We start from the raw sequence: 17,500 nt of genomic DNA, 5'->3' as shown, positions 1-17,500 counted from the left end.
AGTCAGAGCAACATCGATGAGTGATTCAGAATTTTCGGTTACTCTTGTTGCGGTCTTAACGAGTTGTGTTAGGCCAAACGTCGAGCAAAAGTTGATCAACGCGCGACCCCCAGGATCAGTTGTTCCAAGAACATTACAGTTAAGATCTCCAAGGATTAGCACATTTAAGCCACGTAGCAAAGAGTCAACAAACGTCTTGCTTAAGTCTTCTAAGAAATCTATTGGGGCATCCGGTAGTCTGTAAACTGTGCAGAGAAGAAAAGATTTAAATTTCTTATACTGTACATTCATCCAAAGCTGTTGAAAATTGGATTCAGACGTTGAGGACCATTCTTCAATCACCGAGGCCTTATAAATGTTTTTTACGTAAACAAGTAATCCGCCACCTCTCAATAAGAGTCAAAAAAGCAACAGAACGTACATACTTGTTCTAAATGTAACGCATTGAATTAGTTTGCGCATGAAGTTAAAAAAAGCATCGTGAAAATGAATGATTCGCTGTGAAAAAAGGAGCCGGAACATAGAGATGAAATGTGTCGAAGTCTAGACTTTTGACGCATTGTCGATGTTACACATGCAGTTTACTACGGAATAGTTAAGTGAAAAAAATGGGAAATTGCTGCCAATAAGTTGATGGTCTCGACAAAGTCTGCGAAACACTAGAGCAAAGATGTCTCGCTGACGTCTCTGCTTAGTTCGTTCATCGCTAATGTTGCCATGTAATTTAGCGTGGAATGCTTTTGAACGCGCTCGGGTTTGCTCGGTAGTCTTGTCTATGCAAGTGATTGGCCAGTAGTTGACTGGGTATTTCAAACGCGAAGCAATTGCGCAAATTTTCATTCGTAAGAGACTTGCTTACAACCAATAACGGTCATATTTCAAGATACCGCATAGGGAATCTCTTGTCAGAAAAATAATTTTTGCCGTCAAGTAAGTAAATTTCCAACAGACAATAGGCTCAAGCAATAAAGAAGGTTTTCCGTGTTTTGATAGCCTTATCTAAACACGAGGGGGAGTTGGGAGAATTTGAGACAGTTGTGAAAACCCGAGACGCAGTCGAGGGTTTGCGTAACTGTCTCGAATTCTCCCAACTTCTTCGAGTGTTCAGATGAGGCTATGGAAACACGGAAAAAAAGTCCTCTATTGCTTTTATAAAATATTCCTCAAAGACAATTCAACAAATGAAGGAAATTTTTCTTTTTTTTTTACTTTTTGATTGAAACAGATTTTCATGACACACGCTGATATTTCGTACCAACCAATCAAAACGCGATATTAAACAACGTTAAGTAGCAAAAAAATAGAACTCTGCCTACCAGATAAATTGAACGACAATTAGTAAATCAAGACTGATTGACATCATATATTAACTTGAGTAAAGTTTTGAAAGCCCTAAGAAAATTACAAGACATTAGACACAAGTATAAAAATGAAGCCGAAAGTGTTTCGTATTTGCATGTTGCCATGTTCACAGTATATTTAGGTCATTAAACGTTTAGCAGATTTTGTCACTTTGATTCTATTCCAGTTCATTTGAGTTCAAATTAATAGCAAAAGAAAAGGAAGCAATGAAATCAACTATCCAATAAAAAGTAACATTTAGACAAATTACGCCTGTATTGGAAATACTTAGACCAATAACAGGTTAGGTAATCCAAGGAACTTATGACTTTGTCCAAATAAGCCTCTAAAAGAGAAGAACAAAATTCAGGCAAACAACCTGCAGGTGATTCTTCCTGAGAGTTTGCTATAATCTTTGACAAAAAAAAAATGATGATGGCGACTGATCTGCAATCTAGAAGCCTATATTTGGTTGTCGTAGAAGTCAGCTCGTTAATTGTCTTGAACGTTCTGTCCCTTATGGGAAACACCTTGGTTTGCATCTCCGTATACAGAAACACACGACTGCGTACAACAACGAATCTTTACATCACCGCGCTGGCAATAAGTGATTTACTGTCGGCCGTGTTTGTAATGCCGTTGACGATTGGTGTCCTTGTAAGCGGCCACTGGATTTTTGGTTGCTTCATTTGCCGTCTACTTTTCACCAGTAACAATGGGGCTGACAGCGCTCAATCGCTATGTGCGAATATGCAGGCCTGACCACGAATATCAGAAGTAATTTTCAACAAAAAAGTCACTGGCCCTCCTAGTGTCTGTTTGGCTGTTTTTTGCCTGTTACAGTAGCGTCCCCAGCTTGGTTGGTCTTCAAAAAAGCACTTTTATCCCAGGATATGCCATTTGTACCGTTGGTCATCTCAGCGAAACTGGCAAACTGATACACTATGGCATCGTCATCCCATTGTTCCTTTTAAGCCCTTTAACAATCACTGTGTTTAGCTATGAAAAGTTGCTAAAAAGATGCAACAGCACAAAATGGAAACTTCGTGCTTGAGACAAAACTCACCAATCATCAGTGCCCGAGAAATAAGAATTAGTAAATCTCTGTTCGTAGTTGTTTTCGCTTTCATGACCTGTTGGATTCCTTTTTGGACTATTGCTCTTGTAATGCGCTTACACTTGGTTCCAAAGATGCCGCGAAACGTACTGCTGCTATGTTCGTTTTTGCTTTACATATCCAATACAATCAATCCATTTCTTTACGCTGGTATGAACCCTTGTTTCAGATCAGAATTGCGGAAGATTGTTTGTAAGGAAAGGAGGAATGTTGGGGATCGTATAAATAAAATACTACCTCTTCCCATGAACACGCCAAACTAAACGGCTGTCATGTCGTGCATTATACCTATCACTCCTAAGACAGAACTGAACAACAGAAATTTTAGCCGCTTGTAAATATCACCAGGCGGACCCATTAACGGTGATTAACTTTTGTCAAATAGTGCTTTCTTAACATCAGATGTACAATGATCGATATAGTTTGTCTTGAACGTGTGCTTTGAGCAGCTGGCGATGAAATGTAATATTTTTGATTTCGCAGTGGGCGATTTGATGAGTTTTACTTTAAGCCTTTGAAATGTTTAGTTTCTTTCCATTCTATAATTCTATATTAGACAAGAAGTATGATAATGTGCCAAACTTAACGGCTGTCATGTCATGCATTAATTATCCCTGTCATTCCTAAATGGATCAGTATTGTAGGACCTGTGTCATACTGAACTTTAGATAAATTAAATAGTCTCTTTATTAATCGTTCCTCGTTGTAAATATAAAACAGCTAAATATTCCATCCTTCCCTGTAACAAGGCGCAGTACCTTTCCTTTTCTTCTTCTTCCGTTTCGTTCATCAAGATCTACTAGATCTATTCCCATTGCTTCTCATTTCCTTATTCACTGGGAGATTTTCTCTCAAATTTTGCCACATGTTCTCTCCCTTACAGCGTTTCCATGTCTGGTCTCTCGTAATCCTCCTTCTCTGACTCATTTTTGTCAGTTCCTATTTTTTATCTTCAGCATCTTCAAATGGGCATGCATCGAGTCCCCGGTAAAAGATCCTATTGGGTGTAAGAACTTCGTATTCCTGTTCCTTAATTTCCACGTAATCCTGAGGCCCTTTGTCAGTGGAGATTGCTCTCATTGTCCATGACAATGGCTTCCAAGGCTTCATTGGAAAGGTGTGACCATTATAATAATAATAATAATAATAATAATAATAATAATAATAATAATAATAATAATAATAGTAATAATAATAATAATAATAATAATATTTATTTGCACAGCGCACGTTCATACGTTTTCACATGCGTTAATACCACCAACAACAAAATTGATAATACAGTAAAACCCCAGTAACTCGAAATCGTATAACTCGAATTTCCCCGCTAACTCGAACTAAGTCCCATTTTCTCTGGATTTGACCCCACTTTTCAGTCGTTTTAACTTGTTTAACTCAAGTTTCTAACTAACTCGAACTAAATATCGTTTCCCCGCTTGATCAAAATTTACCCCGATAACTCGAATTCTGGTTACTGTAACTCAATTTCGGAGAAATCCACACGAACTTTCTCAGGACTGTAGAGTGTATCCTTTTTTATTCTCCGTAAAGTACAATCTTGCAGTCTTCATATACTAATCTTTACATTTGCTTTACTTTCGCTTGCACGTTCTCAAAACTTGAGCCCACGATATGGTCACGTGATACAGGTCACTTTGTCATATATGGAGGGGGGGTGGGGGGTGGACGTTCCTATACACCTTTTTCCAAAATGGCTGCCATTTAGACATTCTTTTGTTTTTATTTAAATTAGACCTTGATGCCTCGTTCAAGGCAAAATATTCTTTTGAATTTTAGGATTAAAAACGAGGTATCAAGGGCTAAATTTAATAAAAACAAAAGAATATTTAAATTGCGACCATTTTGGAAAAAGGTGTATGGTTGCAAGGTCGTACTTTGACGAAAACCAAATTTTCTCGCATAGATGAGTTACCATATTTTCTTACCAATGGTGCTCCGTTATTAATAATGAAAAATATTGAGAGATTAATGTTTAACTCATTATTTAACTACTAGAAAATCTAATGCAGGTAATAATAGCAAAACATGATAACCTTTTCCTTCTTGACCAGCTTATGCGACTTTATTTCCCTCTGTTTGCGGGGTAATGAGTTTCACAACTTGGGCGCTGCAGCAAGGAAAGCTCTGTCACCAAGCCGAGTAGCCAAAGTCTTGATATTCGGAGGTTGCAGTAATAACCGTTGTTCAATCCAATACTATACTCGGATTTAGACTTCATATGTACTTGGGGCCGAGTCCACCAGTCCACGATGAATTGCTTTGAATGCAAGTAAAATTATCTTGAATTTGGTTTGGAACTTGATGGGAAGCTAGTCTTGTTCATATAAACATTGGGTGATATGGTAGACCATACAATAGACCATAGAACGTGTTCCAAAATAAAATGCGTTTTTCCAAAATAGGTTTTTTTCGACGAATGCCTTAAGACTGCCTCGGATTTTAAATTTATGCAGTGTCAAACTTTGTAAACTCATCAACAAGCATGCTCTGTTGGTTAAAAACAAGTTTATTTCACTGACACATGTAAGGGTGGAGTGTTACATGAATGTGGTGGCTATGCAAAAAGTTTGGGGGCGAAAACTCAGCACCTTATCCCAACAATAAATTGTGTACTATTGACCTCCTTTGGTTATGAAACTAATGACGGGCGCAAAAATTCTGCATGTTGCCCAAGAATGAATTTGGTGTAATTGACCTTGTTTGGTTTCAAAACTAATCATGGGCGCAAAAATTCTGCGCCTTGCCCCAAGAATGAATTTAGTGTAATTCACCTCCTTTTGTTCTGAAACTAATCATGGGCGCAAAAATTCTGCGCCTTGCCCCAAGAATGAATTTAGTGTAATTCACCTCCTTTTGTTCTGAAACTAATCATGGCCCAAAAATTCTGCACCTTGCTCCAAGAATTAATTTAGTGTAATTCACCTCCTTGTGTTCTGAAACTAATCATGGGTGCAAAAATTGTGCGCCTTGCTCCAAGAATGAATTTGGTCCTATTGACCGAGTCCTTTTGTTCTGAAACTAATTATGGGTGCAAAAATTCTGTGCCTTGCCCGAAGAATGAATTTAGTGTAATTGACCTCCTTTGGTTCTGAAAAACTTATCATGGGCGAAAAAATTCTGCACTTTGCCTTGAGAATTAATTTGGTGCTATTGACCTCCTTTAGTTCTGCAACAAATGACACATGCAAAATTTCTGCACCTTGATTCAAGAATGAATTTGGTGCTATTGACCTCCCCTGGTTCTGAAACGAATGACAGACACAAAACTTCTGTGACTTGCCTCAAGACTAAATTTAATTTAGTGTAACTGACCTCCTTTCATTTCTGAAACTAATGATAGATGCAATAATTTTTCACAATGCTTTAGAGATCTGGCAACCAAAAATAATATTTACCAATACATACCATAGTGATGGCAATATAAGAGAACTACCTTAGTTTTATTAGGGTTACCCCTGTTCAAAATGTTTGGTGACTAACATTATTTTTTTTGTCTCGTCCAAAGATAATTTGTTAACATGCTAAGGTAATGTTCTCTTCATTGCTGGTGTTACATTCTGTGACGTCTTACATAAAACCAAAAACGCTGCCAGAAATGAATACTCTACGATTAAATGCTAAACAAGAACACTAGGAATGAGATGGGAAAATCTGAGTACTTAAAGAAAAACATACGAAAAAATATTCACAATTTTTAGAGTCCATCTTCTTCTTGACTTTTAAAGACGCATACTTATCAACTAGGTGTCTTCTTGTTGTTGGTTGCAATTTCATGGCTTCCGGACAGTTCAAATGCATGGAGGATGATACTCTCCTTCTATCTCCGTCCACGGCTCCCGAGATCTTGGAAGGTTAAGAGGACCCCATTTTCCTCGGTAATTTCCTTTCCTGTAATGGATCTTGAAGTCCTTCTCCATACTTTCCTCGATAAGTCCGATAATGCCCAATGACGTTGTCCCAGTTCGACAAACACACCGCCCCAAACTTATTCACGCAAAGCCCTTCCAAGAAACTTCCAACATAATCGAAAGGATTTTCTCTTTCTCTTCGAGCAACAAGGAAGCAACAGCAAAATAAAAAGAGGTTCCACGATAAAATTCAATCGCAGTTTCCAGCAGTTTCCCAGATTTCGCTCGCCAAACGGTTAGTAATTATAAAAATTGGATCGCGGACTGCGAACCGTGGACCCGGACTGCGGACTGGGTATAAGATACAGACTGTGGACTGAGAAAAAGACACCATGTTATGACACCCATTGTAAAAACTAAAATCCGATTACAGAGTACATGCTAATCAAATAATTAAATTCTGCTTAATCGACGTGGGAAAAAAAAAGTTATGTTGTTTCTGTGTTGTTACACAAGGTGGCCATAGACATAGACATAACGACGACTTGTAACCGAGCAGGAAAAGACATATTAGGAAGGGAATGTTTAACTTTAAAAGTTGTTTCCTTATTTATATATTTTCCCATTTGCTATGCCCTCATTGCCTGGATCAGTTGGTATTTAGGAATGTCACGAAACTCGAACATCTGATGGCCGGAAACAACAATCAAATACAGTGAAACCTGTATTAAGAGGACCCCCAATTAAGAGGGCACGCTCTAAAGCCCGGTCCCGAAATTTACGTATTAAGCGGACGAGGACACTAAAATAAATTGTATTTGGCTAATTTCTATTGTTAAAAACCTCTATTAAGCGGACACCGGACTGAATTGACAATGTAGTGGTATTGGATTACGTCCTTAAAATAATGTAGTCGATTACTGAATAAAGACAAATCAATGCATTTGAAAACCAAATTAAAATTGGTAATGAAGGATAATGAAAGGTATTGAACTTGAACTCTGGATAGCTTCCCTAACAAAATGGAACTTTATCACAATACAAAACAGCCGTTGAATGTTTTTGCTAACAAACAATGCGCAACTTTTACAACCCTCTATTCAGCGGACACCCTCTATTAAGCGGACACTTGGGAAGGACCCGAAGGTGTTCGTTTAATAGAGGTGTCACTGTATCAGGCTTTTAAGAGCTGAAAATCAGTTAAAATTGTTTTAAGTCCTTGCAGAACTAGCATCTACTTACATAGACTACTTAGTTACAGCAGGTTACAGTTAGTCTACTCTAAAAATCCAACGAATGCGATGCCAGCTAGCTGGCAAGCACGAGTCAAGCAGTCGAGTTTGATGCAATGACGGACTGAAAAGAACTCTACATGGCTAACATGTTTGTGTTCTTCCTTTAATGCCCCCTCAGCCATTATCGGAAAAAGGTTAATTTGGAGGGAAAATCTTCGCTGTTAACTGTATTTTCGTTTAATTGTCACTGACACTCGGAGTGCATGAAGGTAAATATTATTTTTTTCGCGCAGTGATTTTTAATATATATGCAAACTGGTCACTACAGAATACTATTATTAATGGTAGAGACAAGGCTCTTTTATGTAACAATTCAAACGGCGAATGGCGAAGATGATAATTATCTATAACTGGTGAAAGACGGACTAGGAGTTTAACGTCGAAAATTCAAAACCTGACTGAATAAAATATAAGGAAGAACTCCTTGGTGTAATGTAATTTTGTGCACACGCGAGCGAAAAAAACAAGTCTGGTTTGTAATAACCTGAGATCAGGCAAAATTCTAATTTTCATTTTATAATTTTGACATATTGCCCATCACTCTCGATAATGAGTTAATACACAGTAAGAGAATCAAAGCGACACGTTGAAAGTCTGGCAGCGATAATTTCTAGGAAGACAAGCTTCCTCACGACAAGTTTCGTGGGTGCGTTCTGTAATGATTTTGTTTTCTGCACGCAATTCAGTCCGCGTGATCAAACATGCAGCAACTCCTGTCGATCCGTGTGAATGACCGATCAAATGAATGTCTGCTAAACGTTTTATGATTGGCGTTAAACAATTCTAAAAGTTAACCTTATGTAAGCGCTATTAAATAAGCACCGTCGAGCTCCTTGGTATTAATTAGATTTTGGGAAAAGAAATGAAGAGAGATATAGCCATGGTGTCGGAGTGTACGATAGTCCTGAGCTGCAAAGTCAACTATCAACGTTACAGATCAGGATTACAGATCGATGTAATGGAAACAGAGGTTAATTCTATTATATCCGTCGGATATTTTCTCTGTATCTATCAGATCCACGCCCGCTTTTAATGCTTCACGAAATTGGGGAAAAGCCGAACACGTCCGATTGCAAAAAAAAAATACAAAATAAAAAACAACAATCTGGGACAAAGTTACTCGTATGCTCAGACATGTTTTCGTAAATAAAGGAAGCACAAAATGTTTACTTATATCTACTTTTCTTTGACTTCCACGGTTTCAGCTGCAAGGCTTTTGACAGTCAAATCAGACACCTGGATTTCATATTTTTCCCACGCATAGTTAAAAAATAATAGTAAAAAATAAATAAATAACGAAACACGATTTTAGTTATAATATATGCAGAGTATGCCTACCCGACAATGATAAAGCAAATTATCTCACATGCAGGGTTAAAATAGCCTGTCACGGGACATGAGAGTGAGCGGCTGTACAGTGACAGGCTAATTGTTAATGCCCATATCATGGGGCTTGCGTTTGATAGAATCTATGAGCACGCGGGAAAAACCGTTGAGACTTAATTACAAACGTTGATACTTAATTACAAACTGCTTCAGAGTTCGTTCCTTCCCAACTCACTCAACAACCTCAACGTCTGAAAAAAGGCCCCACTGGACGAAAGCTATTTCAAGGCACTATAAATCTCCTTACCACCATCCTCCGGCTCCTCCTGCAATTTTAGCCCCTTTTCAACAGGCTGTGCTCTCAGTGGAAGGGTCAAACATTTCAGTATCTTCTTCGGTATTATTCGTCCATGCTGCTCCTAGATTTTTCTGAAAAGCAAACGGGTATGCGCTTACTTAGATGGACGCATGAACATGAAGAAAACATCACTCTATAGTTAAATGAATTATCAGGGCAACCCAGTCAGTTGTCATTAACAAGGAACAACAGGGCCACGTAACAAACTTATCGAACTTTCTCCACTCGTTAGCTTGAACTCTTCTAAGACTAAATACCATTAATTTCAACAAAGTGGGGGCATTAACTCGAAGCAGGTTTCAATTAAATCTAAAGTTATTCAAAAACGTGATGCAAGCCCAACTTACCTTGTTCTGAACCGATCGAGTTCACGGCTAATGCTCGACGTCGCGGTCTGATTAGTGTACTTTGAGATTCGCCTCCACTGCGATCTTTTAAACGCGCCAAAAGGTTTCTTGTCAATATTACCATCTTCCATGTTGGTACACCTACCCTAAAAAAACACGACTTCGTCCTTTTATATGGGGAGAAAAGTTAGGACCAATTCTTGTCATTCACGCAATTGCCAGACTGTCTGTGAAGGTCACACCTTTCATCGAAATACTTCTTTCTGCACACGACTGTTTACGTTCGTGAGATTCGGCTTTTTTGACATCATGCGATGTCAGTTTTGTTTTCCGGTCTGTTCATTAAGATAAGAGACCAACGGAAGTTGGGAACCGCAAGCTGAAATGGCCCTTTGTCGTAAGAGGGACAGGACTAAATTGAATGACACATGCATTAGCCAAGGTAGTTCAAATTTGTAGATCTTAGAAGTGGGTCGCGACATACTTGGGAAATTGTACAAGCAAGTTCTTCTCAAAAAAACTCTCCTTTCGTCCACTGTTCTTCCCATTATGACGAGTTCTTGGTTCATCAAAGTATCCGGAGAAGTGGTTTATGTGTACAGAAACAATCAACTACTTGCCAAATCAAACGGCGAAGAATAGGGACGACTTGTAGAGGTATCAACATTGTATTTATGGCTCCATCAAGTTATAAAGGTAAGAAGTTACATTTTGTTTTTTTCTATTTCCTCGAGTGCCAGTATAGCCCTTGATAGATAGAGGTTATGCCACGGCATCAGGGGCGCACCCTTACGAATAGTCTCGTCAAAAATTAAATAAATTCAGAATTTAAGATCCACCAAGCAACGTAATTTATGTTTAATTTGAGTGAAATCGGCTGGCACGGGACTTGCAGTCCGAAAGAATAAAATTGGTTGAAAAAATTAGAAAGCGGAGAGCACTTTCCAAAATAATCAAAATAATCGCGATATCACTCCTGAAAACAGACTGAGTTGATTTCTAAAAGCCTGATCCTGGCACTTCATATCATATTAACATATTATGTTAATAACACAGGATATATACTGTAACATTTTAAGCCACTAACTATGGTCGGTATAACTAACTATATACCGACTGTAACTATAATTACGCCGTTGTTTTTGATCCTGGCTCACAACTTTGCAGTGATCTCACGGAACAGGGGCACCCAACGAGAATGTAGTTCAAAACCACTTAAACATAGCATTGTTAAACGTATTTTACCTTTTAAACGGCAGATATAGGCATATTTTTATCCCCTAAAATTTTTCATCTGTTCGGATTTCCTAGCTGAAAGTCTAGTGATCCGAAAATTATAGGGATAAAAACTTACCTTTTCGAAAATTTCAGCCAGAAAAAAGGTTCCGAAACTTCTAGGTGAACTTTTTAGGGTAAAAATCCGTTAAAAATGGGCAATTGTACCATGTTTTAGATGTTCGAAAATCCTAGGACAGGCAGGCAAGCAAGAAAATTTATTACAAATGTTCCGAAAATTCTAGATCTCAAATCGTCTTCCGAACAGATATTTTCCGAAAATTGACGTTGGGTGCCCCTGACGGAACCTCTCACACACCACCACTTATCTAATCACACTGCAATTCACTACAAGATAGGAATCGTAATCGTTCTCCAAAATATTGCGCTGAACCGAGAATAGATTAGGCTCGAGATCGTTATAATCCTCTTTATCCAGTCCTCGCCTATCCCTTGATCAAGATGAAATAAATAAACTCTGTGCATTAAATGCTAGCTTTGTAGGCAAGGTAACGATGTATTGAAGTGCAAGCCTTTGGGTAGACATTACGGAAACAAATTAAAGTAGACATTAGAGATAGAACACATGCAATCGTCTCAAACGATAATCATAACCGTATTATTTTACTTTTTCATTTAACAACGATTCGGGTAACACCAATCACCAAAAAAAAAAAAAAATGCGATAGGGCTGAAATTCGAGATTATTCTGGCGTCGCAGTAAGCGAGAGCCTCCGCACCCAGTTAAGCGTTTTGGCCTCTTTTCGTAATTTGCATGTATTTGGCCACGCGATCATTTGGGGGGAAATTACTATATGGATTGGAGAATATAACAGTTCGTTTCAATCTTCAGTTGTTCATTTATTTGTTTAGTTGTTTATTTTTTAACCAATTATCCATTTACTGAAGGGGATATTTGCTTGATCTTTCATCTATCATTAAATTTTCTGATATAGTGAACGTTTAGTTGTGTTATGCTATCGAAAATATTTCAGAATCGCGTGATTCAACAGGACGTGAATGAAATCGACAAAGTGACATATAATGTGATTATCTGCTGACAACGTGCAGTCGTCATTAAGACAAATACCAAGTGTTTTCACAGTCATCTTTTGGTTTTTTTCCGTGATCAGAGCTAATTGTTTTAAGACGTTATCGACCAGTTCGTCCAAATTGTGCCTTATCAAATACAAACTTGTGAAGTTTGCAGAAAACGGCCTATAAAAACCCTTAACGCATCACTCTCAGTTCCTTCACTGTCACGCTTTCTCAAAGATGATAAAAAAGTAATAAAAATAAGTGTCTCTCGTACCTCAGTGTCGAGGCGTGATTGGTGATTATTTCCCTAAAGTATCTTTTCTCCAATTTTTTTTTAATTAGTGATAATTCGGGATTCAGCGCTGAGTTTGATTTGTGTAACAACTCAAAGAGACTTTTGGTGCGCAAGTTTGTCTTTACTGTAGGAACATTTATATTGGGGTTGGAAAGTGGAATAGTGAATAACGGCTTATAACAGAAAAGGAATAAGGAATATTTAGCCTTCGAAACTTCGGAATAAAGAATTTTACGGTTTCCGTTAAAGAATAATGAATACGGTTAAATGAATATGAAACAAAGTTTCAATAGTGAATAACGAATAACTCCGAAAACAAATTGAAGAAATAATGAATAACTGAGATTTAATTATTCCGCTTCCACTCCCGAATTTGTACATACAGTGTAGACCTGCAGGAATTTTGAAAGGGATTTAAAATAGTCAAGATTTTATATTTATTTGTGTCAGTTTTTATTCAGTTTTCGTTTGAACGTGAAAGCACTATTTCCAGTGACGCATTTCCAAAAAGGATCAGTATTCTACAAGTATTTCAACGTATTATTCCAGTCACTGTGGCTTTAACGTTTCATTGTAGCTGTTCTGATCCCAATTCTACGGTCTGTATTCCTTTATCTTAGAAAACTTTGAAGTCAGTTAACGTATGGTTGAAATTTTCACATCTCACGTGCAGCTGGACTTTGATTTGGATGGCAAAACTCAGTCATGTATGATGAAGTCAAAATACTTTCGCCCATTGTTTGGAGATGAAATGTTCTGTGACTCAGTCTAGTACAAGATTGTGAAATGTCATAGGCTGCAATCTAAGAATACTCTCAAGGATATTTTCAACCTAAACTCGGCTGAAAAATAAGAACATTCAGCCCCGTATTTAACGAAACGGCTGCACCTCGGGCCGAAAGAGAAAGTGGACTGAAGGAAGGATTACTTGGCGAGAATATTCAATATTTCCACTACAATTCCATTCAGTACACTGTTGGGCATTAGAAACTGCATTAATCCTTTCGATGAGTGTTTGGCAGCCAACAGTTTTATAAAACTGTTAAATTAACCACATCCCCTTTGAGATGTTATTTAAATAAAACTCATGGTTGTTCTCTCTCTTGGGGTTCTTTGCAGGGAATGCATTATTGGCTTCTTTGAGCAACGGAAGAAGAGCTTAATCTGCCTTTAAGCACATCAGTGGACAACCGTCGACGCATTTTATGAAACGAAACTTCTTCCGCAATGAACGGTTGAAATTGATGAGTGACGTTGAACTTTTTATTCCTGTTTTTCCCCAATAAATCAGTAAGATTCGGTCGCACAGTTATTATTATTTTTCGTTGTTTTTTGAAATTAACAGTGGTACATCTGGATCTCCTCTCCGATCTGGCCTGTGCCACATAAGCCTCACTCCGGCTTCGGCATGTCATAAGAATGAATTAGTATCTTAGAACATTGTCAGTTTCCCTTCGACTTTTCTAAAAGAGATGTAGAATTCTTGCGTATTTTTCTCTGTATAACCTTTATTAATTCTTTATTTTCTTGATTGTTCTGCATGTTGAAGGGGCAGCCTGAATTTCGGCATCCGTTTTCTAAATAAATACCTCCAAAACTAAATCTATTACGAAAGAGCATGCATGTAAGAGATACAGAATTCCTTATTATTATTATCATTATTATTATTTTTAACAATATGATGTGAATGCAGAATTTTTGCATGCGCACGGGTTCGTGCATGTGAACGTGCCATGGTTTGAACTGTACATCAATTAAAATTAGGCGTGCAGAATTTCTGCACCATTATCCATTTGTAAATGGAGTGTGAGTGTACCTCTAAACTCATAGAGACGCAGAATTTCTGCATCTTTTTTAAAATAGGTAACCCATGCCGATTGCTATACATAATGATGCAGAATTTTTGCATGTTCCCAGGTTTGCGTTGGTGAATTTATTCTTGGTTTTTACTGAATATTAACCAAAATTAAGGCATGCAGAATTTCTGCATCCGTTCTATTTGTAAATTGAATGTGAATGTACCTCTGAACTCAGAGACGCAGAATATCTGCATCCTCTTTTTTAATAGGTATGCCATGCAGATTATTGCTACGCATAATGATGCAGAATTTTTGCATGCCCCCAGGTTTGCGTTGGTGAATAGAATTTTGGTTTGATTGAACATTAGCCAAAAAAATAAGGCATGCATGCAGAATTTCTGCATCCGTTCTATTTGTAAGTTGAATATGAGTGTACCTCTGAACTGATAGAGACGCAAAATTTCTGCGTCTCTTAACTTTTTCAGCAAGAGTGTGATTTCATTTGGCAAGACACAGAAATGATGCAGAATTTCTGCATCCATGTACATGACTCATTATTAGAGCAATCATGTTGTTAGACCAATACATTTTTTTCATCTAAAATGCCACTTAGTGCTTGTTTTCTCTTTTATACTGCAAATTTGAAGGGTTTGATTGGGTTCTGTGAAGTATGTACAGCTTTTGGCCAAGAGTTTTCTGTGAAAAATAGTACTCGTTGGAAATTCTTGATATTGTGAAACACGTTTGGAAATGAATTTTAGACCTACTAGCATTATATTACTCGAATAAACGTATGTCTGCAGTAGGATACTTGTATTGCTTGTCTGAATTTGAACTTTCCTTGGTGTTACGAAGGTGTTTGACCACGAAAAATTCAATTTTGGAAAAACGCATTTTATTTTGGAACACGTTATAGACTATACAATAGAGAAGAACACATCTGTCTCCTATATGTATCCATAGTCAGTATTGTTACATGGTGGCAGCCAGTCGAACCCACTATCAAACAGAGTTTCAGTGCCATAGTAGTGCATAATGGATCCACCGTCAACTTCACCCTCGAACACTGCGACTTCGCCTTCAGCAACAGTGAACCCTCTGATCAAAGGTATATTGCCCCCTGGTCATCTACAGAAAAATGGCAACATAGGGGACAACTGGAAGTCCTACAAACAGATCTGGGAGAATTAAAGCATCATCACAAATCTAAAGAGTCAAGCACAGGAATATCAGGTAGCCTTATTCTTGCATTGTATCGGGCCAGAAGCGCTAAGATTTACAATGGTCTATCGTTCGGAAATGACGATGAGCGGAAACGGCTTTACAAAATTTTTGAGAAATTCGACGAATTCACAATTGGCGAAGTTAACGAAACGTATGAGCGCTACATATTCAATAATAGATCCCAAGAACCAAATGAGTGGATCGACGGCGCTACATATTCAATAATAGATCCCAAGAACCAAATGAGTGGATCGACGCGTACGTGGCCACCCTTAGATCGCTAGCGAAAACATGCGGGTTTTGTGACTGTCTCTCAGAGAGCCTGCTGAGAGATCGCATCCTTCTTGGCATCAGCAATAACAATTTACGAAAGCGTTTATTACAAGAAAGAAGTCTGAATCTAAAGAAATGCATGGACTTGTGCCGCAGCGCAGAAGCCGCGATGTCTCAATTTAAATCTCTCGAGCTACCGGTAATGTAGCTGATAATGCTAATGTGAATTATGTCTCTTCCAAGCCGCGCGGCGACCGGAAACCCACATCAAAGCAAAAGAATGATCGGAATGCCACGCACGATAAGCCCAAAACCGGGGAAAACAAAGCTCGAAAATGCAAGTTCTGCGGAGAACAGCAGCCAATGAAGAAAGAGTTATGCCCAGCCTGGCAGCAAAAATGCCGAAAGTGCAGCGGCAGAAACCACTTTGCAAAAATGTGACGTACTAGAATTTGACAACACCATTAATGCCATTGATGATAAGACACCCTACAAACGATTTGTGTATACAGAAATGCTTATCAACAAAGACAAGGTCATCTTCCAAGTCGACTGTGGCGCGTCAGTAAACATCGTCAACGAAACGTACACGAAAGGAAAGGATTTACAACCTACTACTAAAGACTTAAAAATGTGGAACGGGTCTGAACTGAAACCAATCGGAATTACCCGTCTGATCGTAAAGAATCCCAAAATTGGCAAGAAGTTCTCAGTTGAATTTGTATTTGTTCCTGATGACTACACACCGATCATCGGCGCACGGGCAGCCCAACAAATGAAGCTAATAACCGTACATGACGACAACTTCACTATAGTCTCACCCAACAGTGTAAACAACGTCTCCACAAAAGATAACTTGATCAAGAAGTACGAAGACGTGTTCTCGAAAGAACTGGGAACCCTTCCAGGACAGGTGCATCTACAGGTAGACGAGAAAGCACAGCCAGTGGTAACGCCACCCCGTAGAATTCCCATAGCACTCGGTTAGAGAACCTCGGTGTCCTATCCAAAGTAGATGAACCGACCAGCTGGGTCAGCAGCGTCGTCGTGACAACCAAGAGGTCTGGCCAACTGAGGGTGTGCATAGACCCTCGTCATCTAAACAGAGCCCTGAAGAGAGAGACATACCAACTACCTATCCTAGATGATTTGCTACCAGAGCTCTCACGTGCTAAAGTATTCTCGACCGTGGACCTCACAGCGGGATATTGACACTGCGTGCTAGATGAGGAATCAAGTCTACTGACGACTTTCTCCACCCCCTTCGGCAGGTACAAATGGAACAGGTTGCCGTTTGGTTTGTCAGCTTTAAGCGAAATATTTAAAAAACGGGTGAACCAGGCACTGGACAGGCTAGATGGCATCTTGAATATCACTGATGATATCCTCATCTATGGTGTTGGGGCAACTGATGAAGAAGCGCACGCAGACAATGACCGAAAGCTGGAACAACTGCTAATAAGGTGCCGAGAGCATGGCATTGCACTAAACAAGAAGAAGCTGAGGCTCAGAATCAACGGAGTAACCTTCATGGGTCATGTGTTCACAAAGAAAGGTCTCAAGATAGATCCTGAGAAAGCAAGAGCAGTCCTTGAAATGCCCCGCCCCGTAGATGCTGAAGGAGTACAACGCCTCAATGGTTTCGTCAACTATCTCGCTAAGTTTCTCCCGCAGCTGGTCCAGCTTATGGAGCCACTGCGCAGACTCACACGGCCCGATGGTGATTTTCTCTGGACTGGCGAACAAGAAAATGCACTGAAAGAAGTCATACGTCTTCTCACTGCTGCACCCGTCTTAGCCTACTTCGACCATAAGTTAGAGCTAGAGGTACAATGCGATGCTAGCAAGAGGGGTCTTGGCGCAGCATTGCTACAACAGGATCGACCCATCGCTTACGCCAGCCGAGCTTTGACGCCGACGGAACAACGTTATGCTCAGATCGA

General features: G+C 38.9%; 2 long non-coding RNA genes and 1 pseudogene across 2 annotated transcripts; 2 read left to right on the top strand and 1 right to left on the bottom strand.

Annotated features, from left to right (window-relative positions):
• Window positions 1-1,653: 1,653 nt before the first annotated feature.
• LOC138055668 (melatonin receptor type 1A-like) lies at window positions 1,654-2,721 on the top strand (annotated as a pseudogene).
• Window positions 2,722-5,746: 3,025 nt separating this feature from the next.
• Window positions 5,747-9,902, bottom strand: LOC138058220 (uncharacterized). Its single transcript, XR_011133828.1, has 3 exons — window positions 9,654-9,902; window positions 9,256-9,377; window positions 5,747-6,703 (listed from the first exon to the last, which is right to left on the bottom strand). It is a non-coding gene; the product is annotated as an uncharacterized lncRNA (long non-coding RNA).
• Window positions 9,903-9,905: 3 nt separating this feature from the next.
• Window positions 9,906-14,061, top strand: LOC138058221 (uncharacterized). Its single transcript, XR_011133829.1, has 2 exons — window positions 9,906-10,349; window positions 13,381-14,061. It is a non-coding gene; the product is annotated as an uncharacterized lncRNA (long non-coding RNA).
• Window positions 14,062-17,500: the final 3,439 nt, after the last annotated feature.

This window comes from Montipora capricornis, chromosome 7, assembly GCF_036669925.1.
Source record: "Montipora capricornis isolate CH-2021 chromosome 7, ASM3666992v2, whole genome shotgun sequence".
Classification (NCBI taxonomy): Eukaryota; Metazoa; Cnidaria; class Anthozoa; order Scleractinia; family Acroporidae; genus Montipora; species Montipora capricornis.
The sequence above is the reverse complement of the archived record's forward strand: the minus strand, read 5'-3'. Positions and strand labels throughout refer to the sequence as shown.